Source organism: Falco punctatus, assembly GCF_963210335.1.
Source record: "Falco punctatus genome assembly, chromosome: 2".
Lineage (NCBI taxonomy): Eukaryota > Metazoa > Chordata > Aves > Falconiformes > Falconidae > Falco > Falco punctatus.
Window position 1 is genome coordinate 57,442,158 of NC_137581.1, and position 14,833 is coordinate 57,456,990.

At 39.9% G+C, this 14,833-nt stretch overlaps 1 protein-coding gene across 1 annotated transcript in view; it reads right to left on the reverse strand.

The window, feature by feature from the left end:
• DOCK9 (dedicator of cytokinesis 9) overlaps positions 1–14,423 on the reverse strand; it is a 142,948-nt gene extending 128,525 nt beyond the window's left edge. Inside the window, exon 1 of the mRNA XM_080376275.1 lies at positions 2–14,423. The gene's annotated coding sequence lies outside the window, so the exon portion shown is untranslated. The remainder of the gene's footprint in view (position 1) is intronic.
• Positions 14,424–14,833: the final 410 nt, after the last annotated feature.

The window sequence follows — 14,833 nt, forward strand, 5'->3', positions numbered from 1 at the left end:
CCTGCCCGGCCGCGACTCCCCACCCTCATTGGCTTAGCGCGCACCGGCCAAGGTGAGGGGTGGGGTCGGCTGGAGCCGGAAGTTCCCGCCCTTGCCGGGCAGGCCCCGCCCCCGCCGGGGCGGGCTGGGGCAGGCGGTGGCAGCGGCGGCCGCGGCGGCCGCGGCAGCGCCCCGAGGGTGGCGGTGGCAGCGGCAGCAGCAGGCCCTGGGCTGGCAGCGGGGCGCCGTGCTCCTCTCGGTTCCCCCGGGGCGCGGCGGTGAGCGCGGCTCCGTTCGGCCCCGAACGATGCCAGTCGCCGGTAAAGCGCGGCCCGGAGCAGTGATCGCCGCCTCCGCGGCCCGGGGATACACGGCCGCGAGCGGCGCGGGCTAAGGGGCGACCCTGCCCCGCCGCCGTGTGCCCTGCCCCGCCGCCGTGTGCCCTGCGCTGCCCCCTCGCCGTGCACTGCGCCAGCGGCTTCTGCTTGTGCTTATACCTGCGCCTGTACATCTGCACACGTACGTCCCCGGGCCTGTATGAGCACGTGATATAGCGAGAAAGTAAAAAAGTTGGGAAATGGATGTTGAAGCTACAACAGGCGCAGTTCGGAGCGAGCCGCTTCGCCACTGTAGAAGCATCTTGTCAGCAGCGCTGCTCCTGCATTCCAGTGAAACTTTGGTTTTGAGGTTTTCCTTTGTACGGTTTTTCTTCTCACAAATTGTTTCTATTTGTAGTAAAGTTGCATGAATGTGTGCAAGGCTTGAGCTTTTTCAATTACAGTGAAATCCTGAGAGACTGGTTAGCAGTACTGTTAAATTGGGAAGGTATGCAGGCATTAAACACTTTATGGCTGCGTTTAAATGCTTGGAGCGTTTGACAGCATTAGGGCTTGCACACCTTTGCCTTCTCAGGTGTCTTTTTGTATAAATTAAAACTGCTTTTCGACACTGATACATACAGTTTACCACTGATGGAGGGAGCAACGGAATGCTGTGCGCAAGGTAGAGCAGAGGCTTGATCACAAAGTGATTGTGTCTCAGACTACATACACAAGAAATGCCTGCTGGAGGAAGGGCGTGCTTCTTTGGATGCTTCACAGGTGCACCAGTAACTAATGAGACTCCAGATAATTGAGGCAATTATTCCAGAAAGACAAGATGAGAAGTCCAAATACACAAATGTGTAGCTTACACCGAGGGAGTTTTTTTCAGTAAAGGATCTTTTTGCAGATACTTTCAAGACCTGTATCAGAGGCTCATTTTTTCAAATACATGAGCTATGGTTTTTTAGTAGCATGTCTGTCACAACTTGAGTGTTCATATTAGTTTATGCCTTCTTTAAGAAAGACAGAATGTGCAGAGAGGGAGACTTGCCACGTTCACTGAAGATAACCCAAGGTCCTGATTTCACAAATCCAAGACCTGCTGTGTTTGTGAGTCAATGTTTAGTCTGATAAATCAGAAAATTGGGTAGTGCTGACACAGATTATCTGAATACAGAACTGGATGAGTAGCTATGTAAACATTTAGCTAGGGTAACTAGAATGAGCTATTTTAGGATTATATTTTTCAATCTCAATCTGTAGGATACGTCTAGATCTCAAACCTTCACAAGTAAACATGCCCTAGATTTTATATAAATAATAGATGATCATTTTCTAAAATAAACCCATGCTATTTTCAGAGCACTCAGGTGCTTTAAATTCTGACAATTCTGACCAAATAATCTTATGTACTGATTTTATGGTTTATTGAACTTAAAAAGGCTTAATTTAACTATATTTGCTATATACAAATATTTCCCATATGTATTATGCAGCTTTGTTGGAAAAGGGACAGTCTTCCAAGTCTGAAGAAAACTCTGATTGATACCTGTATAGCTAGAGACATGTAGGAATAATACATCAAATAGGTAAACGGTAGTTTATTTAGGAAGACCCAAAAGATGACATTACCACAATCATCAAAGTTTCTTTTCAACTGAATGCATTCAGTTAGACAGAAAATGAAATCAAAAATTGTTACGTGCATGAAACAAAAGGAAAAATATGGAAGCTGATAAGCAGAAATGGTAAATTAGCAGTTGTGAAGCAATGAGAATGAATAATTGTAGCTAAATATATGAACGAAAAGTTTTGGCTTATTGTCTAAATGTCAAGGGGAATACATTTTTTAAAATGTTGGGATCAACAAAGAGAAAATCTTGACAGTGGCCTCATTTCCCTCCTACTTTGAAATACACAGTTTTCAGTAACAGTGCCGATGTACGAAAGCATTTCTTTATTTAATAGAAACCTGGGAAAAGAAATAATAATTTATGGATATAACTGCAGATGTTTTATTCAGTTATTACTTAGTAAAGATGCTAAATAGCAACAAGTAAAGGTGAAAACATTCAAACTTTCAGGACCAACCAAGGAACGTCCCAGGATTTTATGGGATTCTGACTTATTCACGGTAATAATAAATCTGTCTGTGTTCCAGAAATGAAAGAGAAGAACTGATTTGGTGCCCATTACAAATATAAAGCAAAAGGTTATTTGGGCTAAAATAACATGAAGAGAACCTTTGACAAAATCATGAAAGAATAAGAATCACATGTAGAAATTAAATAATTACTGAATTTCTAATATCAGCAGGATTTGCTGGAATTTAGGTCTGTTGTTTAATGAGATTAGTATTTTACCTAGGAAAGGTAACTGTGTAATAGATTTGAGCTTCTGTGAAGACATTATGCCATATTCTATTTAAAAATATTCTTATACAAAACTTGCAGCATATATTTATCTGAACAGAAAGAATTACCCAGCAGTTCTGAAAGGTTGATTATATCTTGAAAATCATCATTATATGGAGACTTGTTTAGCAAAGTACAAAAAGGATTTGGTTTTATCCCGATCCTATTCATAATCTCTATCAACTTACGTAAAGAAAACAAAATAATCACTAATAACACAGATGCAGCCATATATATTTATAGGGAGATGTTACTTTTGAAGCAGAGACTGCTATTTTTTGCAGTGGGTAGAATGGGACTTACTGAACTGTTCATTTGAATACAGATGAGTGGAAAGGCATCTATGTGCAATGAGTACTTTTAAGTCAAACTACAGAGGTGTTATAGTGTGATTCTGAACAACTCAAAAAGAGTCATGCTTATGGTACAAATCTTGCATGTAAAAGCAGAGGGATATTAAGAAGTAGTAATAACGTTGTTATATATGGCATTCACCAAACTATTACTGAAATAGGGGTATTGCATTTTAATGCAAATAACTGACAAAGTGGAAAAGCCAGGAAAATCTGTCTTGCAGTGGGAGACTGAAGAAGCATCTGTTTAGCTTATATAAAAGCTTGATCATAACATGCTAGCATTTGTAAGAGAAGAAAATTCCAAATACTAGAAGTGTCTTTAATCTGTCAGGTAAGACAATGGTGAGAACCAGTAACTGGCAGGTGAAGTTATACTGATTCAGAATAAGCACAAGATCCTTTTCTTTCAGCCACAAGAGGTGGTGTTTGGTATAATATCCCCAGGTATCTCCCAGCTTCTAAATGAAGATTCAGTATCTTTTTCTAAATCCTGGGCTCTAAGTCATCCCTCAAATTGCGGCCTGAAAGCAAAGTTCACGTTCTAAAATTTCTTGGCTTATATTGCTGTGGAGGTCAAGCTAGATGATCATAATAACCTTTCTGGCCTGCAAATCCATTCAGTTAAGAAAAGAAAAGAGCTGACAAGCTAATGGCCATCAGATCATAACAAATGATGTGATCAGAGTAAGTGGTAAAAGAATAGGAAGGAAGGGAGTACTTAACTAAATGTTTGATATGCAGACAGTCTGGAGGTTTTACAGATAATAGACAACTTAGAACTGGCTCTTAAAACCCGGAGAAGATGCTCTAAAAGGCAGAAGCATCAAATGCTACATTTTGATAGCATTTTATCAGTATTTCAATTTTAAATGAGCTACTAGTTCTGTATACTTGTAAAAATCAAAGTAAAATAATACTGCTGATGCATGCCTTTCTTAGCATCTTCAAACATACTAACCCATTCAAATGGTGTGCTGGAATCGGTTCATTTGAGCTCCTTTTTAAAATTCTCCCAAGGCCTGAAAGGAATAATGGAGTGGGTTTTTGGCATCTGGCTAAGACTGACTTTTTCCTAGATGCAGCAAATCTACCCTTACAAATATTATGCAAGCAGTGCACACAGATATTTCTGAAAAGCAGCTTTCAGTTCTTCTTCCCCCTCCCCCTGAGCCTCTGGTGGAATATAACAGTGCACCGAAGTTTATGTACACCAATGTACAAACATTTACAGATTACTTTATTATACAACACTGATACACTTCATGAAATCCATAATATGCGTTCTTAAGATAACATAATTTTTTATCAGACAGCATCCCCAGGTCTACAGAAACTTTTATTCTTCTTAAATTCAAATACCTGAAACCAGCTATTACTGGTAAGGTAATACCGTAAGGTAGAGGAAATGTGTACTTCCACTAAGCAGGTACACCATAAATTTCTTCAATTTTTGTTTCCTTTGATTACATTAGTAAGAAAGAGCACATCTGTGTATATGTGTGTCTGTTGCTCATAAATGGAAACGCAAAAACATGTTCTGTTTTATTCCTTTCCCAGAAATCTGGGTATATCATGTGGTGAAGGGCAGGAGGATTTAGTGGAAGTTTCTCAGTAAGTTGCAGCATGTTACTGTTCATAAAACTACATGTGTTACCTGCTCTGCAGAACTATGTCATCAGTTTCAGTGTAACTGTGTTTTAGGTTTTATTATTGTAATTATGCCAATAGAAACTTGAGGAAGGACCAAGTAAATGCTCTGTGATCTTCCTATCCATTCAGCTATGATTTTAAAAGCTCATTTTTCTAGTTATATTTCCCATGTTCAGCAGAGGTATTGCAGGATTAATATAAGCAACTAAATCTTACTCTGCCCTGATGCATGACATAAAGCTTCTCTTTTCTTAAAAGCAGAGGTAGTATTACCTCTCATGCCCTGGCTGAACACCAACAAGGGTAACTATAGTTTTATGTAAACAAACTCCTATGCAAGTTCAGGAGGATACAAAATAGATCGCTTCCTGCCTTTTCCGCTGATTCATAAGACAATTATGACACTTCTTTTAGCTTATCAGTCAATTAATCAGTTTAATTCAGGCTTCAGGGGTAATATTTCTTCTTCAGTGTTAGTTGCAAGAACTTACCCATGAATATTAGTAATATCTTTTGGATAGTCAGGTAATATTGAACAGAATTCCACATAATTTTCTTCTGTTTTCAGTGGAGTACAACAAATGTGTGATTTAAAACCCAATAGGAAACTGATGCAGAACAACTGAGAGGCTACTCTCATTTTGGTTTGGATTATTTAGGTTTGTCTAAACTCATTTTAGATAGTTTGTGTTAAACAAGGTAATGAAGGCTACATTTAACAAAAGTAAAAATGGATGCATAAGATTTTGTATCAATTAACTCAGATTTTTTTAATTATTTAGAGTTTAACTTCTACAATTTAAAATGTTTATTTCACAGTTTTCACTAAACTGCTGTTTAGGTTTGCTCTGTGCTTCTAAGAGATGCCTCATGTCATGTCATGATCACTAGCAGCTGCTTAAATGCACAACATGGGACACATCTTTCTTTTATTATCAGCATAAGAGTTGTTGTAGCCTTTAGAAGAGGATTTTTCTGCTCAGTAGTGATGGAGATCTCCAGCTAAGCCAGACCATATGCTGATTCCTGGATTTCTTATCTGTAATCACTCTTTCTTGATGTTGTCAAAGATGTTTCCATTGAAACTGCAGAATGATTCTGGTACTTCCATTCTTCAGTGTTCAGGTACAATATTATGATAAGACGACACCCTTTAGTACACAAACCAATAATCTTATTTCTCACAGTATCGGTATTTGTGACTCCTTGCCCACTTCAAACTAAGAGCTGTATGAAGATGGCTGATAACCCCCTAACACAGAAAAGTACTGACAAGGTCTCCTGCAGAGACTTTATGACTACAAATTTGAACTAGACTTTATGACTACAAATCCTCCATTATTGACTTGCCTGCTCATTCCCTTAATTTGGCATAGCTTGTATTTCTTTCATTCTGAGTAGGTAACTTCTTCAGACACAAAGAATTTGAATAAGTGTGCCTTGTTTCGAAGTCAGTTTAGCTACAGTTTCAAGACACGAGCTGAGGAATAAGTAAAAGGATGTGAGCTGTATTCAGCAAAGCCTTCAGGCGGTGTTTGTTTACACTGTATGTGAGCCCAAAAGCTCATAGTTCTTACCCTCACAGCAGGGTAACTGATGCAGCAGAAATCCTTGCTGGCACCAGGGAGCAGTTTTCACCATATGCTGTTCACAAGAAAAGAAAAACAGTTTTTATTTTATTTTATTTTATTTTATTATTTTTATTTTTTATTTTTATTTTTATTTAGTGCATGCTTGTCCGGTATCCATTACAGTAGTGTGTTCAGGAGCTTTTTTCTCCAGTATAAATATATACTCCAAAATACTAGACTTTAGTTCCTCTGCTTTCTTCCTTGCCAGTTCATCTGGATGTCATTTTTAATAATCATAGCAGTTATACTGTCACAAATAAATGTCATATACTGTTACAAAATAAAATAGTCTATGCGATATTTTATTGTATAGGTGTTTAATTTTTTATACAATGCACAGCTAATAAAAATAACTGCATAACTGCTAATTTCTGCTGGCTAAAGGTCTGGCAGATTTTGGAACTGCTTGCTATCCTGTAACTGACTGACTTAAAGTAAATCAGTGGAAGCGGCTTTTGAAATTTTTAAAGCTTTTTTTAAATAGCTGCAGGGCAATCTTGAAGCAAAACAAACAAAAAAACCCAAACAACCAAAGCAAACCCAAAAAAGAATGCATAACCAAAAACAAAGAAATTATTTAAAGGGTTTGAAAGTTTCCTGTCCCTTTATAATTTTTTGCATATTTGTAGCCTATGATGGTATACCACAACAATAAGCCTTATTCACATGGGTAACCACAATGAAACTACTAGAAATAATCACATGAGGAACAGCTGCGAGAGTGAATTTGTGGATGTGGTGTAAATAAGCAAATTTTAAAACAGAACGCTGAAATTATCATGACTAGTACAGAATGAAAGGGGAAAAGTCAGACATCTTTCCAAGAAATAAAGATAAATACTTCATAATCAATCCTGCACTATACGACAGGCTTTGGAATTTATAACCTGGTGCAATACTACCTAAAAGCAATTATCTCCTAATGAAAATAATCACTGAAATGTTTATTTGAAACTTTTCAAATGTGACCAGTGACTGATGTGACTTAGGATAAAACTCGGATTTCTTAGAAGGGCAGTTGGAATTTGCTTAGCTGTTAAGCACAACAGTCTTGGAGGAGGATCCCTGGGTGTGAATCAATACAGACCGGCTCTAGAGGCTTACTGTCTCCTATTTTCCTATGAAACACGATGAATGGAAGCTCATGAGTATTTGTCAGCCTTCTTTTGCAAGGACAAAGGAAGAAGGTCATTTTAGGCTTGATTTCCTAGGTTTTCCTGATGTACTCTTTCATATGTATGTCTATTGTTTAAAAAAAAGAAAAACAACACACCAAAACAAAAAAAAAACCCAACAACAAACACAAAGGGAAAAAAACCCATATATTCACAACCGGTCTTGCTCCCAAAAGGATTTACATCACTTAGATTTTACTCCTCTGTCTTCCAAAAACTACCAAACAGTCCTTACATTTAATTTTGATGGCACATGAGCAAAATAAGTTGTCAACAAAATGAGCGGATTATTGCCTATTTGCAAGCTACAGCTGCCTTGTTCTGTGTAGTATTATCTGTAGCAGCCATAAAATCTAAGAGCCCTCCAGAAGTTTATTAAGCAATGTGACTAATGTGGTTTTTTTTCTCATGGAAAAAAGTGTGTCTTCTGGAATGCTTTGAGCGTTTTTTTTAATAATACATATTCCATCCATTCATCCATCCATGTATAATCTTCTGTTTTCTGTTAGACGAGAAAAATTCACAGAAAGAAGCCTTCAAAGCCAGTGGTGTAGAGTGGGGAAGTAATTGCAGGAGATCCCTGGAAGGCTGTCTCGTTCACTGGAAGTCTTTTCTCTGTAGAAAAGTCTCACATGTCAGAAGATGGAGTGGCCAAACACAGATTTATTTCAGAGCCATGTCATCCTTAGATTCTCTCCTGAACACTCCACAGCTGTCCTCTAAACTGGTAAGTCCTTCAGAAGCTAACGTGGCTTGTGCTCCAAATATAAAGGCAGCTGTAAGGAGACACAGGGCCACAGATTTACTGGCACGTTCCAGTGGCTGCAGCAATGACAAATAGTCTGTAAGCCTTACATTTCCTATACAAACAACCATATAAACATATATATTATCTTTATATTTTACATATAAGTAGCAAGCATAAAGCCTTGTGTGTTATTTCTTCTGATGCAAATTTTATTTCCATACCCAGCATGATCACTCAATTCTATGGTAACAGTGAGTAAAGTCTGACTAAAGACAAATGCTACTGCTTTCGACAAGCTTTGCATTTATTTTCCAAAGAAATCCATAATATGTCGGGCAGTGAAAAACTGGTCTTCAGACCTTATCATCTTTCAGATCTGTGTTCAAGTAACAGACAGATAGGATCAAACAAACTGTCCTCTGTCCCTGTGGCTCACTCAGCCAGCATTCCAGCCCTGTCCTTTCCCACTTTCTCACTTTCTCAGGGTCATCTCCTTGCATCTTAATTTAAAGAAAAGGGGTCATCTGAGTTTGCAGAGCACAGATCTGTTTGGGATACCATCTGTCCTGAGTATCATCCCTAGATGTTTGCCGAGTCTTATTAAATCATGTTTCTACTTCTTTCTTTAACTTTTCTATTATGCTCTAGTTATTTTCACTCATATTTTCTCACTGTCTAAATTATTATTTTACGAAAAATCTCCGTGTCTTTCTTCTAACTGAATCCACCCATTACCTTCTTTCCTTTTCTTCCTTTCATTTTTGAAGTCTGCTTTGGTTTTGTTCCTTAGAGCAAAGACTTTTTTATTGTTCCTATCACAGGCTTTCCTGCTTACATTCTTCTTTGGATTACTGGCTATGTAATTAGGAAGCCTGGAAAGGAATAATAAAAAAAAAAAGGCTTTAACTTGTTTTAAGAATTGGACATATCCCTAATAAATTTAAACCTAGTAGAGTTGTTAGAAGATGCTGCTATAAGTAATAATCCAGTATAAGGTGAAAGAACCAGACCAAAGAACAAATAATTAGAGGTGAGGATCAGAAAGAAAGTCAGTCACTAAAATAACAAAACAATGTAGCAGAAAAAGAAAAGAAGCTAGCCCGTTAGGAGTAAGCATGAGGAACGGTGTAAAGGAAATTCTGACTTCCAGTGAACAATTCTGCTGCTGCAGTTTTAACTTCTTGTAATTGTAACCTAAGAGTTTCCTGGAAGCCACTAGCACGGAAACACATTCAGCCTACTGAAAGGCCGGTTTTGCAAGCCAAACATTTTACTTGCTGTTAAAAGGTACTTGAAATCTGAATTTAGTCCATTTTTCAAAGTGTATCACGCTGGGTGTTATAAAGCTGCAGTGAACCAAGCTAAACGGTTGTAGCACCTGTAACTATGAGCTTAAAAAAGCAAATTCATCGAACAGTGAAATAAATAAATAAATGTGTGTGTATATATATATATATATAAAATTTTGCTTGAGACCAGGCCTCTGAAAAACTACCGCCCTGTGTCACCTTCTCCTTAAAAAACTACCTGCTCCTTTGTCCACAATTCTATATTGGTTTAGACTGAAAAGACCAAATCCCTCTGATTAAAGAGCCAAGTAAGCAGGTGCCCTAGAAAACTGAGACTGTGCCTTTCCACTCCAAAGAGCATTTTGTTCCAGCAGCCAGAGCAGTGAATGAAACCTAACGGTCAGGTCCCTAAGCATGGGTGTGAGCACTGCACCAGGGCTGCCCTGTAACAGCGTCATTCCCACCAGTTCTCCTTGGCCACCAGCTGCCATCATAGCATGGGGTTTCCAGCCAGATCTCCAGCTCCTGGCAGCCTTTCTGTAGGCTGAGCTTCTCCTAAACTGTACCTTGTATCAGCTCCAGGTGTGCCAACAGCAGTGTAAGCTTTAGTGTGGAAAAGTTGATTAGGTGTGCAGCACCCCACAGAAGAGGCACTGGGCTCTGCCAGACATGGTACATTAGTGAAAAACGTTAAGGAAAACCTACTGTAATGGCTGGACGCTGCAAAACCTGAACTTCTGATACTGGCTTCTGCCACAGCTTGTGTGAGCTGTCTTCACACAAATGGGTAACAAAGACCCTTATGCCGGTGATTTTTATTATTGTAAGACTGTTTTTCAGGTGGCAAAGAGTTGGCAGAATGGCCCCATTGTGCCCATCAGAATACCCCGAGACAGCAGCACAGGCAGAGACCATTTTGGCTATGGCAAGAGCCAGGAGGTGTATGCTAGAGGGCGAGTCAGGTTGTTCGGGTTTACACCGAGTCCTGGAGAGGTACCGCTGCAGTCCTGAGGAAGCTACAAGTTTCCAGCAACCTTGGGATCCCACCAAAGGCTTTGTGTACAACTCCCTCTTGGTGAAGGCCTAAATGGTTTAAATGGCTCAGTTCTGTTTTCAAAACAGCACAGACATTGAAGCTAGAGTGCATCTCACCACCTAAATACTTGCCTAAAGCCTGGTATATAGATAAAGGGCAGCAACAAGTATCTCCAGAGGGCAGTTCATTTGATCTACTTCAGCCATTTACCTTAGAGTGAGATAAATTCACCTCTGAAGGTGTCTCTTTCTGACCATCAGTGCTAAAGGATGTACAATGCAACTGGTATAGATATGAATATCCATCTTTTAGATACTTAACTATCCTCCCCACAACTGTACTGTGTGAGATTCTCTCTCAAGCTGTAGCCTGAGGAAGGACAAAAATAAAAAAGTGGAGCTTTGATAAAGATTCCAATGGGATACGTTTGCATCATACAATCAAAATTAATTGTGAAATCACAGGATAGCTCCTCTAGTCGATACAGTCGTGTCAATGAAGTCAGCACAGTGCACGTAACCTGTGCCCCTTACAAGACAAACGCAAGATTGTGACCTGAACTCGTCCTGAGTAGTAATTTCCTTTGGCACTTCAAAATGTATTTGACCATACTTTTCATTCAGAGATGCAGAATGAAATAAACTTTCTGGTTTAGACCAGAAATACACATGAACAAAATGTGTCGCAAAATGTGTCCTTAGATCAGGTGTCTGTATTTCATACACTTTTAAACAGAAGAGGGGAGGGAGGGAAGGAAGGAAAATTACCCACAGTAGCATTCTGCATTAATAGAATTCTGTGGATTGTTAACAGATTTTGTACAGTTAAGTAACATTAGGCTTGGGAATATATTACATGTACCTCAATTATTTGACTGGTAAAATGAAACCTGGGAGTTTATATAATACAGTTTGTTGCCAATAAGCTTTCAATGGAAGTGTCAAGGAATGATTTATCTCTATTCATAACTAGTTTTGGTTCTAATAGATATATAAAAAACTTTGCAGGACTTAAACTTACAGTTTTGGACATAACAAGTAAAAATAAAATCCTGTAAGTTACTGCGTAACTAAATAAAACATCGCACATTATTCAGAGAATTCTAGCAAAATCAGTGATTTGTTTACTAATAAAATCTACCCTAAAAGTGTTGCCAGCTCTTCTCACTCCAAGAAGTATCTTGGTCCCTGAAAAGCCCCCTTGAAATGAAAATATTTGTTGGAAAATATCGTAAGAATCCTAAAAAATGTAAAGTGAGGGTATTAGAAGTGCTAGCAGAATCAGACTTTACTTAATGATACTACGCCTGCAAATAGAAAATTAATGAGCCATTCAAGCACTATCTTAGCTACAGACGATGTGCTGTAGGCATCAGTCACCTCTGAATATACAAAGGCAGGCTAAATGTATGTTTTATTCAATTGTTCTAGATATCAAAAGCCCTATGATTTTCTAAAGAGAACTGTTTTCCATAGACAGGTTGATTTACCTACAATAGGTGCTGACACAGAATTTCAGAGATCTGCTGTGGTAAGAACAACTACTACTCGTACTGGAAAACTGTTTAAGTATAAGCTGGTTTAGAAGTCCAATTAAGTATATGCTTAATTGTGTGAAGATAATGTCTTTCAGGCTGACTGAGTCTTTGCTTATACCTTTAAATCTAGTTTTAATGATGATTTTCTAACCTTGCCCTTCTCAATAACATTCTTCTTTTCAAAAGTCTGCATCACCCAAAGTACACTTTTCACCTCTCATTGATTCGGCTGCTCTTAGGGTTGCCATAACTGTGGCAGTTCAATTACCTTATTTCTGCCTACCATTTCCTTTTCTCATTAAAGTTGAACATGCAGCTTTGAGAAGGAGCTTTTGCAATACTCTCTATGTAAGATGGTACTCAGAGGTAGTATGAATGAAATAGCTGACAGTGGTGATAGTCCTTGTGAAAGCTTTGCATTGATGCTTGAAAGGCTGCAGTGGTTTCCTATTTGTCACTACTTGTATATTGGCGTGTTGCAATTGGATCTGTAAAGTGCTATGTGGTCTGGATCCTATCTATTTACAATGCCACTTCCGTCCCAGTGACAGCTGAGATAATCACATCTGCTTTGGTTTGCAGCTCAGATACTAGTACGTGACTAAAATAGCAAAAAGAGAAAAAGGAAAAAAAAAAAAAAAAGACGGCTCACCTCCAGCCTGGTGTCAGGTCCTTGACTCTGTCAGCAGTTGATCCAACAGAGTCCAATGGCATGTCACAGAAATGCAAAAAACTATGTTTGAGAATGTTTGCTATCATACTTGTGATTAGCATGAGTTTAGAAAGGCTTCATGGGACAAACAGTTTTGTTTTGAGCAAGACTAGGACAGAACCCAGGGATGACCACATCCACATCCACATCCAGATGTGGTCAGGAAAAAAAAAGTTATTTTTTTTTTCTTGCAGTAACTGTGGGTCTTTGAAAAACTCTCCACACGAATTCCATTCTTGGGGTGCATGTGAACTCATCAGTGGTGTTAGCTGGGGCTTGCACTCGCATCCTGAACAACATCAGTATATAGAGCAGACTGAATCATCATTTGGCTTCCCCTACAGGAAAGGATCCCCTGGTTGCAGGAATCTGTGGCGCTAGGAAAAAAATGGGCATTATCATCTTGTTGTAGGTGTCACTTCTCAAAATGTTGCCACTACTTTTTTCTCCATTAAGAAGAAATGGTAACAGAAATGTTCTGTTCCTGGTGGTAACACACAGTTATCTAATGGCTTGTCACTGAATAACATAGCGTACATAATGACTGCAAGGTGTTCCCAAAGCAGCACTGGCTTCTGACAAGAGGCTTTGCTAAAGAGTAACATCTGTTAAGTGGGTGTCAAAAGTCCTCCTACCTGCTCTGCAAACACAGGCCGGTGGCAGAGCATGGATGGACATGGCGATCTGCCTGTGCTCTGGGAGGATGAGCTGAAGCCCAGCCATAAAATGCCTCGGCTTGGCATCAGGTTATTGTGGATAACCTCTTAAAAGTTTCCCCTTCTTTCCTTCCGGGAATAGTACTGGCATATCTTTGAATTATCTTTCTTCTGCCTTAGCTGAAAACCCCTTGCAGCAAGTATTTGAAGTCTTACTTTTCTGGGATGAGGCAAAGTTTAGAAAAGCAGGTCAAGATGTGGAAGGGTGTTAGGCCCAAAAAGAGAAGTCCAGAACTAGTGAAAGGTGACATGATGTGGGCTGAGTGGTGTCTGCTATGTTTTCACAGCCCCTCACGATACTGCACTGCCCGGGCACAAGCCTTGGATTTCACTGGAAAGTGCAAGTTCACTACTTGCACTTGTGAACACGGTGTGAGCTGAGCTTTGTACTCAAGGGTGTTGTAAAGTTTTTGGAGGCTCAAGTCAGTGTAGGGAAGGCCTCTACTCTGCCTTGTAGTGTATGTAGATTGTCTCCACAGCGTGCATAAAGATCAAGTCTGGTCGACCGAGTGCCATGGGGCGGAGAGCTGTTCTGTGTGGCCACAGTGCACCTGGCTGCAGCACCCGCACGGGTCGGATACACAGTGCGAATGCACAAGGTCAGCTGAAGGCAGTATTGGAGATATGGCTTGTGTACAGTTTATCCATTCAAGTGCAGAAGCTGCTTACTGTCAGTCCCCAAGAGTGGCCAGCTGCTGTGAAAACACAAGAAAAGCCACATCTTCTGTAAAGCAATAACAGAGGGCCTGTGAAGTCCGCAGCCATCCAAGCCCTGCCTGATTAGTCTCACACTGAGGGCTTGGGCCTGCCACTGTTTCTGTGGCCTCACAAACCTTGACAAAGGCACCTTTCTCATGGCAGGTTTTTGCCATTTTGGGAGTCAGCCCCTGGATGCCAGTCCTCTTGCTCACCCCCAGCTTTGCAGATGCTGGCAAAGCCACCTGCAGCAGGTATTGTTAAACACATCTCTCCAGGAAGCTGTGACCAGTCTTACTAAGTTGACGCTGAACGTTTCCCTTCAGGTAACTCCGCTCCCAATTCACCTAGAGATAGAGCAAACAGCAAAAAACAAGACACGCCGTTTCTCTCTTGCCTAAAGCCTTTCAGTGGTTGCAGTCCTTGCTGCACAGAGGGGCTTCAGATTCCCTACAACCATCCCACAGTCCTGCCTCAGTCTCTGCCAGATCACTCTCCTTGAGGCAGCGCACCACTGATGATCAGCTAGCCAGAGCAAGAACAGACTTTCTTCCCTTGCCAGCCTTTTACT